This window comes from Balearica regulorum, chromosome 3 (genome assembly GCF_011004875.1).
Source record: "Balearica regulorum gibbericeps isolate bBalReg1 chromosome 3, bBalReg1.pri, whole genome shotgun sequence".
Classification (NCBI taxonomy): domain Eukaryota; kingdom Metazoa; phylum Chordata; class Aves; order Gruiformes; family Gruidae; genus Balearica; species Balearica regulorum.
In genome coordinates, this window is record NC_046186.1 from 123,886,528 (window position 1) to 123,905,271 (window position 18,744).

Below are 18,744 nucleotides of genomic sequence, written 5' to 3' on the forward strand. Positions count from 1 at the left end.
ACCTTTGAATCTGTAAAAAGCTAGTTTTCTTCCATTGCTTTTCACAGTTTCGTAAACACTATTCAATCAGTTATAATTGTACATAAAATCAAAGTGGAAACCACAGAATCAATACCTTAGAAACAAAAGGCATCTAAAAATCACTGAGCCTGGAAGATCCTAAAAAGAAGTAAGACACTTCTACATATTCATGAGGTTTTACAGAAATGAATATCAGAGTGATGAAAAGTATATTTGAGTGTAAAATGCCCATGTTCATTAATCTCTTTTCAAAAATTCACAGGGCGGCACATCAGCATATCATTTTTTTGGGAACACGGTTAAAGGGAGAAGATGTTCTGTCTCCAAGGCCATCTGTGGTTGCTCTTTGGTGGGTGCAAGAAAGATGCTGCTCAGGTAGGATTCATCAGACAATCATATTTAGAGCTCTGTCAAGTTCATGATAACTAGGAAAAATTGATAGGGTTTATGTTGGGTTTTTTTTCTTCTCTCTCTCTTTCTATGAAGGATGTTTGGTTTTATTTCTTGATTCAAAAAACTCCCACCAAAGCTATTGTCACTGAAGAGTTTAACTTTGCCATAGACTTTTGGATCATATTGGAGATTCCAGGACTGGAGGGTCATCTGGGTTTAAAAAAAAAATAAAAAAGGCAATTCCCAGCAATCTACTGAAATTTATTAGAGTTCTTGTGATAACAAGGCCATCGACTGCTGCTCTGGGTACCATGGAAACAGGCATTGCTGCAAACAGGGGAGGCTGCTTTCAACTCATTCCTATTTCAGAAAAAGAAAAGAAATTAGGTTTTTGTGGGATGAGTCGTTTGAAAGACCTTGCCCCTGTCTTTTAACCAGTGCATGTGGCCATTGCCCTGGCAGAGGGACTGAGAGGTGTCACAGGACCAGTCAGCATCTGCAAGGGGTGGAATGCTGGTTTTGGGGGATTTTTGAGCTTCTGAGCTCTTAATTTATGAGAGAGTTAAGTATCAAGTAATAAAGGGTATTTTTAAACGAAGTGCTAATCTCGTCAGAGAACGCTCTCGTGGTTGAAGCATTGCACTGGAGTTCTGGAATTCTGGCTTAAATGCCTCATTTGGCAGAGAGCTAAAGGCTGCTCAGCTCGGCTTTTCACCCACCCCAGCTCCCCCAAGCTGCTGGTGCCACGGCGTGTCTGTGGCTCATGGGGCACGTTGCTCTGGTGGCAAGCAACCCGCATCGCACCGAGGTTACTGCTTTGAGCCTTCAGACTTCCTCTGTGGCCACTCCTCTGGGGATGCTTACAGCACATTCAAACAGGGATATTTAAAATCTGTTTCAAAGTGATACTGTAAATACTGGCAGACACCTCTGAAGTGCTTTCAGACTCATGAAAGAAAAATCTCATAGCTATACAACAGCACCATTCTTGCTAATCATAAATAGATGGGCAAATATGAAATCAAACGTGCTGGAGAGAGAGGTTTAGCACCTATTCATGCTTCTCTGCTAGTGGCAGACATTTGTGTATTCTCTTCCTATTCAAACTGTATGAACAAACTGAGCAGGTAGATACATCTTGTGGCATGTTTGGTCCTATTTCATAGCCTTTTTCACAATGCTGGTACATACGAAACTATGCCTATTAGTGGTAGGGAATAATGCAGACATTATGAGTGGTTGATACATCCTTCACCTTCTCCATTGAAACTTTCAGCTGTGGGGAACCTTGTTAAATGATATGTCTGTTTATCCAGCCCAGCTAGTACAGAGTGGAAGGCAGGGGAGGTTTCCCTTAATTCTACCCTGGTACTATCTCCATGATGCAGCTTGAACTGCAGTTTGGGCTTCCTGGATCTACATATTTTGGGCTGAAACAGTCAATTCCTAATGATCTTCCATAGCAGATGAGGAGGCGGCAGGAAAGCATTTCAATAGGCACTGATTAGTTGCGCTCCTGCAGAATGATCATTTTAACAATGCTAAGACGTAACAATCCTGAGCACAGGATTGGTAGTGCGCCAGATGATCTGAATGGAAGTTGCTTGCGCTATTATTATTATTATTTCTTAATTTAAAATTAGCTAAAATGCACTGAGAAACCTCCAGAAAATGAATTCTTCTGAATCTCAGTTGTTTGTGCTCTAGCTGACTTCTTGGCTGATGTAGCCAGGCTTATCCAGAAGGCCAGGAGATGCCTGTCACCCTAAAGGTGACACTTTAAAAACACTGACATCACTCAGATATCCAAAATTTTAGATCTTCTTATGTGTTTCAGTGCTACCCCCCCCTCCCTATTCCTAGTAAAACATCATAACAAGTAATTTCTCACTCCAAAAATAATTTGTGGGAATCAGCGTAATGCTTTTATCGTTTGAAGCATGGTAAATGCCGTGTGTGGCAACAGTGTTCAAAGAGCATTTGTTAGTATTGTTGTCATAGAGATCCTATGATTGCTGCAATAAATGTATAAGAATTCATGAAACAGTTTAAGTGGTAAGCTTTATACCTCAAATATAACAGCTGGAGATTTCCATTTTAAGTTTCCTTAGCTTTCTTTGCTGGGTGGAGGTTGGGGGTTTTCTCTCAAAACTCAGAGAATGAAATTAGAGAGATTAATTTGAGATTTTTGTAAGACCTTACAGGACAACAGTAATCTTAAAATATTGTGGAGTTGATAATGATCACATAGTTATATAAGATCTCTGCAAAATTCCAGATCTCTCTCTGAACTGCATATGTATTTTTTTGTTGTTATTCAGTAATATAGTAATTTGTTTTGTTTAAGCTGATGTTTTTCCAATTTCTTTACATTTGACTCCTATTGTTTCTGTGCTTACGTGAAGATGAAGCCAAAGAGACAGATAGTCTGGAGCAACACATCCTTGCACTCCATGCTTCCATTTATTTCTATTTTCTGTGATTTTCAAGGTATATTGGAAAATAATTTAAATAAATCGACACACAGAGCTCTATTACAAACCTTGAAGAAAACCTAAATAACATTTGCAGGTAATAGAAAAAATATTTTTAAAACTATTACATGTCTGTCAAGATGCACACTGTAGAGTCTTCAGCTGATTAGCAGCTTTCTGGCCCAGTGGAAATCAATTGCACAGAAAACCTTGAAAGCAAATCATTGGAGGTAATGTAGAAAACCTTATTTTTTCTTTCAGAATATGGAGAAAGTTTCTGGAGCACACTAATATTTATTTACTGATAACTGCCATAATTGTTTGATTAGTTGCATGTTAACCCTGCCATGTGTAGATGATTGTAGGAATAAAGATGTGGGTTAACTGTCTTGTAATGGGAGACTGACTCTGTCTTCTTTGGTTTTCTATCAAACACAATGCTTTTTTATCCAAACAAAATAAGGTAGGAAGCAACATGCCATACTTTGCTTAAACATGTATTTGGTACCTAATATAAATGGAGCACTAAAATACCTCTGGGGTAGAAGGAAAAGCTGTGGTCACTTTCCTCTAGCTGCAAAGGCTAAAAAGAGAAAAAGAAATCCCTGCAATAAGCTGCTTGCTGTAATATCCACTTGATGTGGTATTTTTCAGCTGAGGCAGAAGTTAGGCATTTATTATATCCTTCGTCAACTACACGCATACTACAGACGGACAGGCAAATAGAGATAGGCTCGTCAGCCTTAACTGGAAGATAATACAGTCCACTGCGAGATTTCCTTGTCCCATGATAGGAATCCTAAAACTGATCACCACAAGGAAGTCTATCCCAGCACCGCTGTAAGTATGGATTAGGTCGTTCACAGAAGCAGCGCTGCAGGTGGGAACTGAAGCTGATGCACAGTATGTGTGGGCCTTTCCCACTTAGTGAACCACTGAGAAAAAAAAAAAATAAATCACAAGCTCTTGCAGTAACTTGTAGGGCTCTCTGCTGTCTGACACAAAGTTTGTATCAATTTTAAATTTAGGATTGCAAATAGTGTTTCAGGCAATAAATGAGGGGAGGCTGATAAAGCCAAGGACACTTGTTTCTTGTAAACATGCGATTACCAAGCCCAGTGGGCTAAATCATCCTTATCTGAGAGGGGAAGGAGCATGGATGGAGACCAGGGCACCTGTGGAAACTAGTTTGTTCCTGTCTCTTGGATAGCATCCGTTGGTATGATGTGAATATCATCCGATGCAGTTGTAGTCACACACATCATTATTACACGTCCCTTTGTGTTAGAAAGGGGCAACACTTTTGCTTGGGTGTAACTAAAAATTGAGTTTCATCTACTATATTATGTGAATATGAAATAGACTCCTGGTTTTGTTAGATTAGGACACGTATTTTGTTGCGAGGAGTTAGAGGGAGTTATTTCCTTTGCTCTTTCTTGGTTTTGTCTTTTCACGAGCAGGGACTGAGGTCATGGTAATGGGATGTCCAGAAAGGAGGAGCACTGAGTCCTCAGCTTATTTCTGTAGGAAATAAGAATTTCTCTATAAAAGTTTGGCAGGGAAAACTGCTTTTCTCTCTATTTCTTAGTGAAAAGATTGCAAGTAGCTGTGCCAGAACAACAGCAACAGGGGGAAATGATACGGGGTCTTCCTGCTGTGTATTACAATGCTGTCATCCAAGAGATGCAGCCAAGCTCTGCTTTGGGGATTTATGCTGTCACGTGAAGTGTTTGCTAGATCTGTTTCAATTTACTCCTTGTGCCAGGAGCCATGTTACTCTACCATGGTCTCTAAGACAAAGCGCAAGAAATACTAACTTCAGCACGTGCACTCCAGGCAAACCCTTGTGAAAGGAGGAAGAACAGAAGCAACTGCAGCTCAGCCCTTGCCTGAGTGGTGCAGATTAATGGGTTCTGGGCTGGTGCAGTTCTCCTGTATCGATATGCTGTCTTATAAAATGCAGTTCAACTGCAGAATATTTTAGGAGACTGCCCGAATGACACGATAAAAGCAAAAACTGGGATATCTGTACACACACTTGGCCATAAATTTAATCGCACCACAAGAAAGCTTGGTTTTTTAAATTTTATGAATAGTTGCCTTTTTTCCTTCTTTTCTTTTTTTTTTCCCCTGGCTTTTCTTGCATCAGGAAGTCTTGTTTTGGAAGTTATTTGTTTATCTTAGCAAAAAGGCTCTCTGGATACTTGATATCTGGGCACTATTATGACATTCTGGAATTCCATTAAATGGTTTCATGTTATTCCTGCAAACCTAAGTGTGCAGTTGCACGAAGAAGCGAAATAGTTGCCTTTCTCATTTGAAGTATTTTTCACCTAACTCACATCGCAGCATGTTAACCTTCCAATAATCTCATTAAAGTTTGACATAGCTTCTCCAGGTAGCATGTCATCATCTCCTTTGAAAATTTTAGCCACGTTAAATGACTTGGTGACCCAGTTGAATCGCTCTATTATATTTTTCAGTTGAAATTTACAGTGTCTTGGTTACGACTGTGGTATAACAAGACCATTCAGATAAGTGCAAGTTTTCAAAAATGGCATCATTAGCAAGATTCAAAAAAAATCCTTATCATGGGTATTGTTCTTGTTTCCTTCCTTGGTTTCCTTAGGATTTGGCCAAATCCTAAGAAAAAGATCCGAAAGGAAAATTCAGTTCCTTCAAAACTCGTAAGTTTGATAAATATGTTAATGAATTCTTGAAATAGTTCCATTTCATCTGACCTTTGCCTTAACGCACCTGTCCAAGAAAAGCAGACTTTGGATCCAGTCACACTCGTGTTACGTTTTTTTGAGGAGCACACCTGACCGGCAGGTTGCTGACCAGTGCCATCCTGCCCATCTCTGATGCTGGGCTCCCACACAGCAAAGACGGCAACGAGCAGAGGGCTGGCAAATGAGCTAGACGGAGCCTGCTTCTACAGCCCACGTGTTTGGACAGCAGCTGAGATGGAAGGGCTTGGGTTTTGTTCCCCGTTCCCACAGCTATTTTGGTTTTTCTTCTCTGCTGACTGGTTAATACAAAATGCATAACTAGGCTCTGCATCTGCCAATTATTTAAAAATAAAATAGCAATTAAAGGGGGCGATAAAAAGAGCATGAGAAACCTTTGACGTGTTATCACTCTTTACTGCTGGGAGACAATTAACCAAAGTGAACGGGAGCTGTGGGAAGCCAACAAGCCATCTTTCAAAATGGCAATCATTGTCACACATTGCAGACACTATTCCTTTCTTCACTTGGGATGTTTCATTTATTTCAATTAACGGTCTCAGTTGAGCTGAGGAAATACTTGCCTGTTTCTTGTTTTTTTACATTTCTACTGTATTTTTTATTTCTGATACTTGTCTCATCATTAATATTTCTTACCACAATGTGTCCTCTATGACAAAGAAGGTCATTCCCTATCGACTTACACGAATAACGATGTGTCATCTATCTTTCTAGAACAGTGTGAGGTACTCACCCATACCTGTCTGTCTTACTGCTGTTTGTCTTGCTATCTGTCTTGTTCCGATGCGTAACATCTAATTAACACCTGTGGTAATTAATAATGCTGTGGGGTCTCTTTTATTGTCTACTATTGGTTTCAGTAGGGATAAATCAGCACATTGAACACTAAGGGAATTGTAGTATCTAATGATGAAGAACATAAAAAATGCACTTACAGTTTTTAAATATTCATAAAATAGAAGGCAGGAACCATAATTTTTAATAGAAGATTGTGTATGGTGAATAAAACCGGTATTTTACTGCGTCTCTGTAGAGTACTAACAGGGCACTGTGTAGCTAGCCCCCACCCCCATACAGGAGACAGTTAAGTGAGCAGTTCCTGGTAACTGCTTTGAAGAAATAGTTGATTTTTTTTTTTTTTAAGTTTAATAGTTTGCAGGTTTTGACAGTGGTGTTTGGCCTTTTGAAATTGTCAATTTGAAATGTATTGGTCTGTACAAAATTGCAGATTAAAGGTTGAATGCAATTATTCTCCATGGATAATCTCCATTACAGCAAAACATTTGGTCATCTAAGTCATACAGCATGGTTTCTGCAACAAACTCTTTGGATGATCCTAAACAGGAGTACTTCTGGTTTAGAAATCAGATTGATTTCTGCTTTCTTCCAGAAGAATTCATTTTGTTGATTAAACAGACCTTTGATGAGGGGGAGGGGGAGGAGAGGGAGAAAAAAAAAAAAAGCAGCTGTGCCACAGTGGCACCAAAATCCATGCCTTGTGTATATAACATTCACAGAAGCAGGACTATGGATATCAGCTTCTGAGCGAATATACCCAGAGTTTAAAAGAAGACATTCTCCTCCACAGATGTTTCTTTGTAATCAGAAACGTTCAAAGACACGTTTTCTTTTGTTATTCCAGACACATTTCGGCTAGGAGCAATAAGCACTTTAATTGGTCAAATCTAAGAAAGAACACAATACAGGAATAGGTTAGTTGCTTAAATTCTATTGTTTCATCTAGGATGCTTTAACAAAACTTCAGGAAAATCTTGCCCTTCCCTAGTGTGATTAAGCTTTCCACGAGAGTACCACAGAAGGATTCACAATTTTTTAGTCCTTAAAAAGATGAAAATATTGTACTAATTTAACTTCTATGTGACTGTACATATTCATGGAAGGATCAGGTTTCCCACTGTAGAGAGGTATTTCTTTACAGTTTAGGTCATTTTTTTTAAGAAAAAAAAGGCTTTCTCATGCTGGGAGCTGTTTTACAAAAGAAAAATTACCTTTTCCCCATCAACTTTTCCAACTCTCTTGCGAAAGATGAATTAAATCTGAATCCATCTCAATTACTTGGGGACTGTATTTCATTTTAACTAATCGCATTTCATTACAGTTTTGTAGATTAAGCATAGGGATTGGCAGTATGACTTCAGACTTCACTGACAGTTATACCTGCAGCTAAGGGTTTCTGAAATAAAATTGTCTTGAGGGAAAAAGAGGAAAAGATTTTTCCTTTCCTGCCTTGTGTTGCTCTGAATGCAAAATCTTGGCAGGGCAAGAGGCAATGGTCATAAATTGATTTTCAGGGAATTTCAGTTCAAGGATTGTTGGGTGTTGGTTTTGGTTGTGCTTGTTGTTGTTGTTGGATTTGTTTTGTTTTTACTTTGGGGATGATGAAACACTGGAAGAGGCTGCCCTGATATGTTTTGGAGTCTCCATCCTTGGAGACATTCAAAACCCAACTGGACAGAGTCCTGAGCAACTTGCTCTAATTGACCATGCTCTGGGTGGTGGCTGGACTATGTGGTTGCCAAAGATTCCTTCCTACCTCAACTTTTCTATGTGTCCGTGAAAATATCATCAGGAAGAAGGTATGGGACTGTGAATGTCCAAACTTTGTGTTTACCATATGTATCATCTGCATCCTGGCCTCATTCACCAAAAATGATGAAAAACAAGAGAAGTAGTTGAGAAAATGTTCCCAAAATCACTATATGCTTTCTGCCCTGATAGAGTTCAGTGTTATTTAAATGTCACAAAAATAATGTGTAGAATATGATAAATATGAGAGGGGTGCCCATTCTAATGAGCTTACACTCCTAAAAGCAAATACTGCTGCCCATTCATTTCTTAAATACAATTTAAAAGAATTGTATTTCTCTTCCTCAGAATTTACAATAAAGTAAGTGCAGAAAAAATAGATAATCCAAAAAGGACATAGCATGACATTTATTTTTCAAATTTCATGCCTGTCTGTTATGTTTTTATTCCATCCTTTGTCATCATTTAATGTTTCAGATCATTTTAACCCTGGCTGCAGCTTACTGATGTTTCCCCTCTAGTTCTTTTTCTTTAATGTTACACACATTCCTTCTCCCCACCTTTTCCATACCCTGTTGAAGCCTCTTACTGCAGCCTGAGAGAGAGACATAGACGTTATACAAACTTCCCTCTACCTAAGAAAATCAATCATAAGCAAGAAGCAGAGTGCAACTAGAGGCAAAATGTAGGTCCAGCCTATTGCAATGGGCAGCTAAGTAAGTGTACTGGTGTGGGTTTTAGGCAGGGCTAAACTGGAGGCTGAAGGCTGCAGCAGGTGCAGCCTGGTGCCATGCTATGCTGGCAATTCTGGGTAAAATGTCTGTGAGGGACCCCTTGTAGAAACTCCTCTTGAGAGTCTTCCTCAGCAATTTTTCCTTGGAGGAAAATGAAGATAGCCTGGCCCGGGGCTTCCTTCCCATGGTACTTTTACTTGAAGGCAGAAGGAGCATGCTGGAGGCATTCAGGCATTCTCCTTTTATTAATAGCTGTCTCTCCTATTTTGTTCATTACCAGAATGATGAGCCCTGTTAAAGCACCAAGTATAAATCCTTAAAGAAAATGTTCCCTGCACAAAAATAGCTACAACGGAAAAGATTGTTTAAGCGTTATCATCAGCAGTCTAAATATGGCATTAGCGCTCTCTTCTTGGTGTGCAGAGTCTGAGCAGAGCTGGAATTGCAGCAGGTGGGAGATGCATTATCAGCTTTGGACTTGGCTTAGACAGTAACAGCTCGATGTGTGATTGTGCTGGATGTCACTGCTGACTGATAGGAGTGGGGATATCAAAAATGCCTGATCATTTTTTGTATACAGTGTGTAACTTGTTGGGGTGTGTGCATGGGCGCAAGGGTCAAAGTTGTTAAGAATTCTGCACAGCTGTCCAAACTGTTCTTTTCCTCATGTCTTTCCAAACTTTCTTGGCTGGTGTGTTGCTATAAATGTAGAGAAAGGGAAAATTCATGGTTCGGGTAAAAATTCGATTGTTATGTATACTGGTGGTTTACCTGACCTAGAAATCCTTCAATAACTAGCAGTAGTTTATTTATTTTTAAGAGAAAAATTATCTCTTGTTTCGTTTATGTCACATATGAAAGAAAAAGGAAAGATAAAATAGAAAGAGAAGGCAGCACTTCTTTTTGCTGATGATGCATTTGATGAATGACTCTCTGAGGATCTGATTGAACTCAGTGTTATACCCACCAAATGAAGATAAATCATTGGTGAAGGGGTTTTGGAGTACGTGCCCAAAATCAATTATGCTTTCATGGAGATCTATTAATCTATTTCTTCCTGTTCAGGCTACCCAGCCTCTTTTAATGGATTTTTATCATTCCAAACACAGGTTATCATTTTTAAGTGGTGGTACAGTTCCTGGTGGGTTGCATCAAAATCAGAGTTGCCTCTTATACATGAGGAGCTATGCTCAGCCCAATTACCTTAACACAGTTTCATACCATTTCTCCAATCAAAATCTTTAAGAGTCTACAGCAGTAAAATGGTGATATGAATATTGACACCTCTCTGCAGCAGTTTGCTGGTTATTGTCGCCTTTTTTTGTTGGTAACACAGCAGCCTGATGAAGACTCCTGTATGAAAAAAGAAAAGAAATTGTCATACGTGTATAAGGCTGTACAGCTGAAAAAACTGCAGTGAAAAAGTGATGTTTGGGAAACTGTGTCTCTATTAAACTATTTTCAGGGAAATCCAGTGGAGTTCAGAGCCAGACTGTTAGATGCTATCCTTTTTCCCAGGGAAAGATAGTCCATTCGTGGTCAATGCCTAATCAAAGATGATGAGAGAGGCAGAGCAGGCATTGAAGGGATGGTAAATCATAGTTGAGAATTGAGTCCACACCTTCTAAAGTTTTGCCAGTTTTTAAATTATGAGGTCACCTTATGTTTCTAAACCACAAACATTTTCATGGTAAGCAGTTAATGCCACTCCATCTCTTTCCATCTAATATTTCATCATGTTAACAGAGTAAAAGGTTGTCCACTGATCATGAATATTATAAGGCAGTCAAAGCAAGTAGGCAGAGCATTCTGAATGAATAACAAATCCTAGCACAGATTAAAGTTAATTTTCATTATGTCAGTGGATGACTGGCATTAGAATGACCAACCAGTTCTGTCTCCAGAGTGAAATATTGGCAGATATAGAAATCCTGCTAGTAGACTCCAGCACAGAATGGAAGCATACCTTGGTTGGATTCAAAGATCTTAAGGGTCTTTTCCAACCTAAATGATTCTGGGAAATAGGTGATACACCGAGATGTTGTGATTATGGGGCTAAAAACATTACCATGATTTGATGCAGTGAGCTATAGTACTAATGCTTACTCTGATGACATAAAAAGCAGTCTGTCTTCAGATGATTTTCAGGCCTGTACTTGTAAGTTCAAGGAGGGGTGTACTAAAGTCTCTGAATCCCACATGAACATAATTCCTGGGAGAATCCCCTGAAGGACAGGAGACATTGAGGCATTACTACCTTTGCACTCAACCAACTTTCCATATTTTGCTCCAGGGTTGCATTTCCAGCAGCTCGTCAGAGGCTGAACTCTGCAGTCTTTAAAGACAGTGGCTATGTTAAGCAGCCCCTAAGGATGGAGAGAAATCACCTTAATTTTAAAAGGTGATGCTTCACAGCTCTGTAAGTGGGCTTTCACTCAAACATGCTCACAAGCATCTGTCTGACCAACACTCTCTGGTTGTCCTATAAAGTGCTTGACATGCTAGGTTTTTTCCTTCCAGTAACTGTATAGAGAATATCAAAAAGACCTAAGTGGAAGGAGCTGTGATCCTTTTCCTCATAGAGAGTGCATCCAGCCCCATGGCAGACCAGAGCTGCTGGCCCTTAGGAATTCTGCTGATGCATATTGTGTAGTTGCCTTTGTAAAATGAGAGACCCTCAGAGACCCTTCTAATCTGTTGAAGTGAATTAGCATCCTCATTCATAGACCCTTACCGATTATTTCAGCTCTGGGCTTGAGCGCAGAGTTCCTGTCAATACAGCTTGATATACAAATGCAATACTTTGAGTCTTTAAGAACAGGGCATCGGTTTCATGGCTGTGAATTTCATTGACTTTCTAAGCAGAATTGAACTTTTGTCAGTAATTCATTCAAAGCAAGTAGCCAGTGTATAAATCCTTAGTTCTGTGGCAATGCCCATGCATACAAAATTAAACTGGATAAAATCTATAAGCCTGTGGGTGTTTTCGCTGTTTTTCCAGCTTTTCTACTCAACCTTTCTTCTGATGGTATTAATAAATGTTTGGGATTGTTGCAGCTGCAGTCAACTTCTGTAACAAATTGATTAGTAGTATATTGACAAAAAGCGGTTTCTTTGTTAATAAGAAACAACACAGTGATTAATAGGTTACATAAGTTACACTGAGTGTACAGCCAGATATTTCAAGAATAAGTGAAACATCCCACACCATCAATAATGATGGAAATCAGAGGAGAATTCTTCAGCTCAGTCTTGTTTATCTAGCAGAAAGTGATCCTAGTGTTTTAGGGAAGCACCAACTTATTTTCATTCTGTTGTTGTTGTTGTTATGATTAATATTATTACATGAATTTGCTGAGTGGATTTTCTAGCCTGTAAGCATCAGTGCAATGAAAGCAGTTTTCTCACATTGAACCATCAGGAATTTCTCATTCCAGATAAATCTAGTTTGGCAGAGCAAGCACTGAAACTGCCCCCAGCTCTCTAATATGATTCTAGTCAAATCCATGTTTGACATGACTTCAGCATGATACAGGAGAAGGAAATCTGTTTTAAATGTAGGGAAATGACTTCAGAATACATTCCATAAGGTAAACTTTATTTAGTATGAGATATAAGGATTTTATTTTTTTTCTATGAGTTCACATGGGAAAGGGATGTTAGTGATACAGGCTATTTTCACGCCTTTTTCAATCTGTCAGATAATACCAGAGTTTGTTTTGGTTAGATTTCCAGTTTGTTTTCTCAATTTGCAGATTTCATTCAGATAAAGAAACTGTTTACAAATGTAGGAATTGAGGCCAACTATTAAACTTGCCCAGCTCCGCTCATCTTTTTTTACTTTCCTTAACATATGAAGATGCGGTATCAACAGAAAGAAGTTAGAGCTCATGCCAGAGAAGAAGTAAAGGAATACCTTTTTTTAACTGAAACTTGGCTTCAGTAAAGTATTTACTTACTTAGCACTGGTTAGGGCTGAAAAGATCTATTCATAATAAATTCTGGCCCAGGAAAGCTCTTTTTTTAACTCATTTGGCTTTTAAGGCCTATTTTTCATTTTCATTTTGTTCTGTGGCAACATATATATTCAAACCTTTGCACAGAAGTTTCTCCTGTTCACGATACCATCCCTGTTTATGGGTAAGACACTGAATGGACTTTTTTTTCCCCAAGACAGCATTAAAAAAGACTACAATACGGAGTTCAGCAATGCTGCTTGGCATTGCATTCCCAAAACCCTGTACCATTTTTGCTTTCACTGAGCTGTATCTTCATGTGGTTTTTCCCCTAAATCACTGTGAATGCAGCAGCCACAATACTACACATGAGTAAGGGCATAGAAAAGTCATCTGAGATGGATCGGTGAAGACAAGTTTATTTCTTCTGAGCCCTACTGAAGGACTGAAAAAACTCCCACTGACTTAAACAGAGTAGATCAAGGTCTAAGGTTTGTGCCACGTTCAGGAGCTGGTCAATGAAATATTTTCAAACAAAGGACAGGAAATATTAGCTGTACACTGAAGGAGCTTTCTGTATTGAAGGATGAAAGGGAAACAATGACTTGCATGGAGAATGGGTTTGCAACAATAGAAACACCAAAGGCTGTACATTTTATTTTCTGTGGGTTGCTACTAGAAATAACAGAAAATGCAGAGAAGGCATAACCCCCCCTACACCCTCAAATTCACAGTTATTTGGCACATGTGGCTCTGTGTGAATTTACTAAACCTATGCTTCGTTGTCTCACTTGGCCATGGTCCTGCCCAGTCCCTTTGAGATACATGCATGAAGGACTCCATAAAATCCTTGCAGTGCTTCATTGATCTTTTTCCCATTTCTACTTAATAACTCCTGTTAACTTACATGATAACAATCCTCAGATATGGACAATTACTCCCTACCTGCCATTAGTCATTGCAAGAGTATTTGAATGTCTGATCAGCCCTGAGCGCATGGCTAAGAGGATAGAGAGATATTTGGGGCATTCTTGTCTTTCTAGACTAACTGCTTTTCGTAGGTACCTTTGTCAGCCTGCATTTCAGGGGCAGACAAGGGATTTTGTCCTGTATTTGCTGCAGTCAGTAAATCTTTTGTGTAGTGAGATGAAAGACAAATAACACTTGAAAAAGCCAAGAGGGTGCAGCACTGGGTGCATTGATAGAGCTAATTTTAGTCCAGGCCAAACTGAATCCAAATGGACATTGGGAATAAAGCAATCCTTCATTCCTGCTCACTAATACTGTGCAACTCCTCTGAATTTAGTACAAGGATCATACCTATAGAAAACAGAATATTGTCTCCTCATGTGCATAGGAAATATTCAGCATAACAGGACTGCCTCGTATAGTCTGGATTAAACCCAAGATAGGGAACATGATACAAAGACTTTACAAAACTACAGCGTAAGAACAAGTGAACAAAACCAAGGGTTGTTTTCTGAGTGCCATCCAGCATTTCCAATCAAATAAATAACCTCAGGTGCAGCATAGCTCAGTAAGAGCACTGCTAAGGGTGCCCTGGGGAGCCACACAGGTGGGCATCACCTTGGTGTGGTGATGAGGTCATTAGTGCCTGCAGCTGGGGTCCTCCCCACCTCCGGGGCCCTTGCCTGGCTGCACTCACCCTTCAGTGGCTGAAGAGGGCTTTTCTCCTGTTCTGCCTTTAGGATACTTGTGGGTTTTGGCAATTGCTTCTCAGCCAGGGCAGGAGCCAGGTAGGAGCCTGTGGGTTGACCTGGTCTTTGTGTATGTGGTGGGTTTGGGGAGTAGGGCAGGAAAATGGTGCTGTATCTTTGACTTAGATGTGAGAAAAGTTAGTTTGGTTGCATATGTTTGTGCTTTGTGAGGTTTAATTTATGTCTTAATTTTGTGTCTTTAATTTATGTCCAAATGCACCATGCTGTGCATTTGGATATTGCTAGAGGTTATGCCTATGCTGTCAGGCTTGTAATTGTTTGATGTGTTAAAATATTAAAATCTTTTAGAGCAGCTACAAAAGACTGTTTTTAGCTGGGCTGCAGAGGTGTTGTCTAAATCCAAATCAGTATGCCCCAATGAACAACTTTTGTGAAAAGCTTGCTTGGAGCACCCCTGAGTAAGGGTGGTGCTCTAGCATGTATTGGGGAGGTGGGGTGGTGGGTTTTGTTTGGGTTTTTTCCCCCAAATGTTGGTAATGGAGGACTGAGCTGTAATCCCAGCTGTCGGTTATTCTTATTATTCTTGGGTTCCATCTGAAGGTTTTTTCCTATGTAGCGACCATAAACTGAATTTAAAGTGGCTTAACTTGCTATCAAAACAAAGTATGTACAGTTTACATCCATTTACTGCTTGTATACTCTACTTAGCAAAAGTATGAGGCAGTGGCAAATTCCAGTCTAACGAGCTGAGCTAGGCAAGATGGTGGATGGGTCTCTAGAAGGTTTTGAATTGTATTAATGGCATTCTAGGCATTTTTTTTAATCTTCCTAAAACATTTATCTTATGTTGTTTGTAAATAAATAGTGAGTAAATATATGCAAGCACTTACTAATATTTTCTTCCTCTGCATGTATTGCTTATGAAATGGTCCATTTCATATTTCTGTCTGCAGTCACTTTTAATATGAAAACTATTTCACTACTCTGAAAATTAATAACTTTAGTGAAGCCATTTGAATGAACAGAATATGTGTTTAATGGTTTGTGGAGATCCAAGTCAGAACAGCTAGAGCTTTGGTATGGAACCAGTGCTAATGTGGATGTGTATTACAAGCTTACTTTAAGATACCTATCAAAAATAATATATTATTAAAGGGAATTGGTAGGTGCATGGTTAGGTAACATTTGAGTTTTAAACTTCAGTATTTAACATGTAATTTTTTTTTAATAATAACAAAGATGGCTTGTAATAATAAAAGTATTCCTCATCAGCACTTTAACCTCCTCTTCCTCCTGTGCTACAGAAATTACAAATCTAAGCTACTTCTGTTTTGAAAAATAAACTACAAAAATAAAGATCAGACTTAATATACTCCTAGCACTTTGTGCTAGTTCAAGATCTGTTGTTTCTTTTTCTTTTCTTTCTGTTCAGAATTATTGCCGAGCTTCCTTTTTGTCGTTTTTCTTAACATAAATATCTGCCACCTTTTTTTTTTTTCCCAAAGGAAAAGCCAAATGCCAAGCTGATACATAATTACAAATATGCCTTGCAGTATTCCATTAAGGCTATATTTCATTAAAAAAATAAATCTCAAAATCCCAAATCTATCACAGCTAATGATGTTTGACACGTGGTGATTGAAATTATGCCTAACAGAATAATAGCTGTTACATGTACTTATTTAGGTTGTCATTTCACATAATCAAGTATAAGATATGCATTTAAGTTTGACCACAGCAATTCTGTTTCTTGGTGATTGTCTGTGTGTGTTAATGTCTCATGATATTGTGGGAAAAACATTTGTAACAATCATCTTCTAAGATTCATTGTCCCGTATCTAACCATTGATTCCCAACCTTTTTTTCTCTAGCACCCAGATTAAAGAGAAACATGATGGAAACACTAAGAAGAATAAATTAGTGTGTATAAGCAAAATATGTATGCTATTTTTTACTTTCGTATCATGTAAGAACCAATGTTGTGTTTCTCTGAACGTGTGTCAGAGAAGCTCCCTGCCGTCCCTCTCACGTTCAGGGACTTCTCTCTGGGCTCCTCTCAAACTTGACAGTATCTTTGTAATACTTTGTAGTTATTTTACTGTTGACCCTCACTTAAACCAAAAATAGAGAAAACTGAGATCGTAGGCAGATGGGGTGACTATTTGAGTGGTACCATGGGGGAGGCAAGGTGAGCTTGTGTGGGACACAGATGTAGGTATTTGCAGCACTTTCAAGAGATGCAGTAAGGTGCAGTGTCAGGAACTGAGACTCTGTTAACATTTAGTGATCCTGGAAATCCCTATGATGCCATTTTAAGCACCAATGCTCAAATTCTGCTTGAAACTTATTTTTAGTGATGTGTGTTCTACCTTCATTTCGCTGTGTTAGGTTTTAAGTGCCTTTTTGTGTTTTGGGAGGTTGATGAAGCTTTGGTTGTGTGTGTTTATTTCTGTGGTAGAATTGGACTTTACAGTGCCTACCAAAAGCACAGAGTAGTGCATCTAGATGCTGACAGCTGTGGTATGAATCATAATAGTTTTGTTATCTCGTTAGCAGGGCACCAAATGTTTTGGCTTCTGCCCTAAAATTTTTAGTCCCTGTTTACACTTTTCTTTGGATGCCAGTAAAGTGCCAGCATGTTAACATAGCCAACTCACTCTATTAAGGCTCGATGAAGGCTTCGGGATGTACCTGGTAAGCGGTGCCAGTCCTACCTCCAGCAGCAGGCAGCCCAGTTGTACCAGGAGGTATTTGTTTTGGAGAACCTGCCTGTGGTTCAGTTTTTTCTATGCGCAGAGGAGAGATATGTGGGACTAAGCAGGGATCATCTGCATCACTGATCTCGGACCCTAAAACTACAGACAACCATGCAGTTGATGTCTGTGATACAGATAGGGCAAACTAATGCTGTGCTTTTTCCTTGCTTTTACATAATTGCTCATAAAAATAGTTTCATCTTTGTCTTTATGACCTCTTATGACAGTAATACAGGGTTAACTCACAGGATCCTACCACTGCCAGGCACCGCTTAAAGAAGGATAAAAGAACACTGTCATAGATGGGGGAAACAGCTGAAAGGGGAGGTTGCTGGTGAATTTCAAAGGGTGAATATATTCTGTTTGGCAGGAGACAAGAAACAGTCAAAATGGACAATGCAAAACAATGAAGGTCAGAGGAGAGCGTTTTGCTGTATCGGCATCCTTTGATGCTTTAATGAGCATTTTTTTGATTATTCATCCAATTATATAATATTTTAAACTGATTTTACTTGCAAATATAGTGCCCATTCCTGAGTCAAATGTGCCAGAGGACTCTGCAGTTCTTCATTTCCACAGTATTTCATGACTCTTACTAAAGTCATTATAATAGTGGCATTTACTTTCACAATAGATCCCGGGCATCAATTATATACTTAGAAATGTAAAAGACATTATTTGTGAATATGGAGATGATAATATAGACATTTTTTCCCCCGAAAAAAAGAACTTTGTACACAGGTATGAGCAGTGACTTTCAGGGACTGAGTTAATGAAGTACTTGACTTTGTACTAGATCAGGATCTGGTCTGGTGCTGCCAATTACTTACACAAGAGATTTAAGGTATACAAGAGGCTTTACTTCAGTACCCCTGACATTGCTAGTAGGTAAGCCCAGCATTTCCCAAAGGGGAGCTTGGTTCTCAGCTCACCTTAATTTCCACTGCTACTCCTCCACCCCAGGCTTGAGGACTTCACTCCCTTCACCCAAAGTTAAATGCTGCTCTGCAGGAGCTTGGCTCAGCCTTGGGCTTGAAGCTCCACCTCAGCAATTAAAGAGCAATTGGCACTTCATCTCAGGAATATGCCTGCCTTAAGGGAGGATAAAATGTGCTTCTATCTGGTGTTGCTGGTGTTCTGTTTTAACTAGATCTGGCAGCTGAAGTTTAGCCATCTCTAGGCTCTTTCTTACACATTAATTCTGGGCTATTGACCTCACTGGTATTTTTTTTCTTTCTTTCCTTCCTTCCAGAAATCCAGACTAAACCCAGACCTTGGCTAACATTCTTTTCCAGGTTAGAAAAATTTTAACTAGCCTGATTATCTAGTTGTGTTAATTGTGGGCTGTCTCCTTTGCGCACAGCCAGTTAGAGCATTGTACTGAAGATCTTTACCTGCAACTCAAAGCAAGCCAGTGATTAAGAGCCAGTATCC

At 39.2% G+C, this 18,744-nt stretch overlaps 1 long non-coding RNA gene across 1 annotated transcript in view; it reads left to right on the forward strand.

Annotated features, from left to right (window-relative positions):
• LOC142601190 (uncharacterized) overlaps positions 1-18,744 on the forward strand; it is a 195,457-nt gene that overhangs the window by 134,228 nt on the left and 42,485 nt on the right. Inside the window, exon 3 of the long non-coding RNA XR_012834822.1 lies at positions 284-396. This is a non-coding gene — a long non-coding RNA (uncharacterized LOC142601190). The remainder of the gene's footprint in view (positions 1-283; positions 397-18,744) is intronic.